This window comes from Notothenia coriiceps, unplaced genomic scaffold, assembly GCF_000735185.1.
Source record: "Notothenia coriiceps isolate Sejong01 unplaced genomic scaffold, NC01 NC01_scaffold00036395, whole genome shotgun sequence".
Taxonomy (NCBI): Eukaryota; Metazoa; Chordata; class Actinopteri; order Perciformes; family Nototheniidae; genus Notothenia; species Notothenia coriiceps.
Genome location: NW_011369096.1, coordinates 887,838 through 891,920, shown reverse-complemented (window position 1 = coordinate 891,920; position 4,083 = coordinate 887,838). Strand labels below are relative to the sequence as shown.

General features: G+C 42.4%; 1 protein-coding gene across 1 annotated transcript in view; it reads left to right on the top strand.

Annotated features, from left to right (window-relative positions):
- LOC104963605 (striated muscle preferentially expressed protein kinase-like) overlaps nucleotides 1-4,083 on the top strand; it is a 24,197-nt gene that overhangs the window by 6,879 nt on the left and 13,235 nt on the right. The gene's annotated exons all lie outside the window — the stretch shown is intronic.

Below are 4,083 nucleotides of genomic sequence, written 5' to 3'. Positions count from 1 at the left end.
CACACGCACACACACACACACACACACACACACACACACACACACACACACACACACACACACACACACACACACAGGTCAGTCCTCGGTCAGGGTTGTCACATCCCATTGTTGGAGGGCCGGGTCTCTGCGGGTTACATTAATAAAGCCTAGCGAGGATAGATGGGGGTTATTGAGCAGGACTAAGTGCTCTTGTGAAGGTATGTGTGAGGGATTGGCTTGTCCAAGATGGTCTGAGGGATGACAGGCACAAACACACATTTGTGATGATGGCAGGTCATGTCATGTCGTGTCAGGTCACTCTTAAATACCTGCTGTGAAAAACATGACCAGCATACAAGTATCATAGAAACAACAAGTCTGAAGGTGGCCATAATCAAGAGACTGCATTCACAAATATTGTTATATATAAACATGGTTTATAAAATATATGATTCTTACAGTAATTGTATTGTTTGGGTATACTATGAAAAACCTGCATGATAAAGTGTACAGTAACTGATCTGATCACAAATTAAATATTTATTGATGGCAATTGTGTTCACTTTGTGGAGCACAAACCACTTTTATGCATGTGCTGCAACATCATAATGTCATTTTATTTCCATCTTCTGAACAAGAGCTTCTGTTAATAAAAGAGAGAGGTAGGCAGGAAACAGCCTTATAAAGTGTTGAGGGTTGAGGTTCCATTTACAGACCAAATCCCATTTGATCTCTGTGCAATTTTCCCAGTTCCCTTCAGATTCAGCCGAAGTGCTTCTGTTTGGACCACAATCCCTGCACCTACTGGAAGAGGCAGAGCGTGTTGTGCTTTAGGGGCAAGGCCATTTGGCCTTTGGTGTCCTGTATGAACAAGCAATACTTGGAAATGCAAAAGTCTGTGTGTGCGTGTGTGTACGAGAGTCTTTAATCAATTTTTTCAACTCGAGCGTCAAATTTGCATGACGCGTTCTTGCGGTAGCCAATGAGCAGTGAGGATCTCAGCCACTGACGTTGAATCAGAAAACCAAAACGTCAGCCGTTAGCACACAGAGCTCACAGCTCCTCGTATCTGTTCAGAAACTGGACAAAAGTGAAACAAGTACAAACCACAGACTGTCTGTCATGGCGAATACAGTCACTGCTTTATTTCTGTCTTTATGATGTTGTTGTGAGTGTGGACGGAGCAGTTACAGGTTAGTTTATCCTGATCGATCCGATCTCCATTCAGAAAACACGCGTTTAAAAGGTTTTTCACATGCCGTCTTGTCTGCAGACTTAAAAGCATTAAAGGCATAGTTTTTACTAACAGTTATCAGTATTGTAATAATAATAATAATAATAATAATGCATTTTATTTATGGGCGCCTTTCAAAGCTCTCAAGGACACCTTACAGGGCATAATTAAAAACAAGCAATAAAGAAGATCACACAGTAATACAAGACTTAAAAACAAATACTTAAAAACAAGAATCAGTTTAGAAAAATTATTAAGATATTGAATATGCCAGTTTAAAAAGGTGTGTTTTCAGGCTGGATTTGAAGGTTGATAGTGAGTATATATTGCGGATGTCTTGTGGGAGAGAGTTCCAGAGACGGGGTGCAGAGTGGCTGAAGGCTCTTGACCCCATGGTGGTCAGGCAGGCAGAAGGTACAGGGAGTAGGAAGGCAGAGGAGGATCGGAGGGCACGAGAGGGAGTGTAGGTGTGAAGGAGTTCAGAGAGATATGGAGGTGGCAAGAGTGTGAAGGGCCTTGAAGGTGATGTGGCAATCACTTTAAAATCTCGGGTAGTCGCAATGCTCGTTGTTGGAGAACCGCGCTGCGATAGATTAAGGGATCAGGACTGCTATGGTATGACTAGGGGGGCTGTGTTTTGGACTGTTGAAGCTAACGCCAGGACCGTTGCTACCTGGAGGCAAACATTGCGCGTAGTTGTTCGCCACGAATCGACAAATGCCTGTGGTCGCGTGATGCAGGCAGGCGGTGGCTGTTGGTGTGTGTGATCGTGTGCTGCTGTGAACTGTGTGTGTTGTGCTGTTGCTGTGTGTGTGTGTGTGTGTGTGTGCTGTGTGTGTGTGTGCATGTGTGTGTGGTGTGTGTGTGTGTTGTGGTGTGTGTGTGTGTGTGTGTGTGTTGTGTTGCTGTGTGTGTGCTGTGTGTGTGTGTGTGTGCTGTCGAGACGAGACGGTGTGTTTCAAAATTAACAGCATTGGGGCAGCAAAATTGTAGTTAGTTGGAAGACGGAGTGATGTGATTAACTGGAAGGAGTTTCTACGGTCTGCATACGAGCGAGTGAGTTCTGGAATAGTTGAAAGCTTACGCCGATTGGAGGAAGACACAGGTACAATACTGGATATGGTAGAGGGTGATTCTGTTCTGGACCAGATTCCGACGGTCTTCTTAGCTCCTTTATCTCTCATTCGCACTAGCTCCGTGTCGCTCTCCCTGCGCTGCAGGTAGTACAAGCTCTGTCTAATGATGGACCTGCCGACACAGAAACATTTCAAAACGTAATTATTTATTTATTGTAACTTCATAATAGCTGAAAGGCGGACACTGCACTGCTACATCTATTGCGGACGTTTTTTTTTGCTAAAATAACTGTAATAAGTCCAGTGTCCGGCTATACTCCTTTATTCCTCATTATAATTCTATGTCTCTATTTGCTCTCTCCTTTCTGACCTAACATATGAAGCTCTCAGCCGCTCTTTTTCATATTAAACAGTTTTTTTTATCTTTTGAGGAGAATAAAGATTTGGTGCTGTTTCTGTTGGTTTTCTTCCTCCCTGTAATCACATTGAAGAAGAAGTCGCTTACAGCAGTCTAGGCAGGAGCTTGTCAAAACTCAGACGTGTTTTAGTCACCGGGAGTCACATCAGCCATTATGGTGTGCACTCAAAGGGACCGGTTGTAACTTTAGAATATATTAAATTAAAATACATTATTTTCATTAGGAAGATTTATTTAGCTCGTAATTTATATAAAATCAACTGTATTATTATTGCATTGCTGCATGGGCTTATTATCGAGATAGCCGTTAATAACTTCATAATTAACTACGTCTGAAAGCAGAGCAGTCTAGGGCAATATAATGCAAGTCTCTCTTCAGGAGATGAGCAATGTCCACAAAATGATTTAAAAAGAACAGCAAATTTTCGGAAGAAAAAAAGTTAAAGAAATGCTGACATTTTGAGAAAACCCCCCCCCCCCTCTTGACTTTAAAAAAAAGGTCAAATTCTGAGATAAAAGTCAAATTCTGCAGTATGCATTGTGTGTTGCGGACATGTTGTTATATGGGCACACAATGCCTTCTGCCTTAAATCGCGCCATGTACCGTATAATAAACATACTTGTCTATTCTTTCAGCAGCTGGCTTGTGGGCACGATAGAAATGAGGGGTTATATATTGCGAGTGGAAAGATAGGGCAGATGATGATTTGTTCGATTCAAATCGGATAAGATCTGTCAAAGTCACGCCGCGGATTTGCGCCCCGCGGCCTTGAGGTTTGGACAGCCCCTGCTCTAAGGGTAAACACAAGAGATACCCCAATTTTTCAGACGATTAACCTTATATAATCTCTTCTTCAAACATTGACAAGTCCTATGGGACACTTCCAGCAAAAATTGCATTGCACAAGTAAAACACATTTTGTTATGTTTTACGCTTCTCAAAGATTGGTGAAACATATTACACCTTCTGTCTAGGTAACACAGTCAATAACTCTATAGATCATATCAGCTCCTATTCTTTGTAATGCTGCTTCATTTGCACGCAGCCAAATTAACGTTTTGTGTCAAGAATTCAGCTTAACAACTTCACAGGCCTCATGAGGCAGTTAGAAGCGCAAAAACGAGAGAGAAACCTTCTCAAACACTACTTTGAATATTCAACGCACGCCACGATCGATGGACACGTTTTCAGCCCTTACACACGCCTAGGAAGTGTATACAGACAGCATTTCCGCAAGGCTGCGTTTGGAGACTCAATAAAAAAAACAACCGAAATACGGTTATTAGGCCTGTGCGGTGTGACTACAGTATTGGTTGTGTAGAGCAGAGAGCACATCGACTTCAGCTCTCTGATCACAGATGATGTGGTCTAG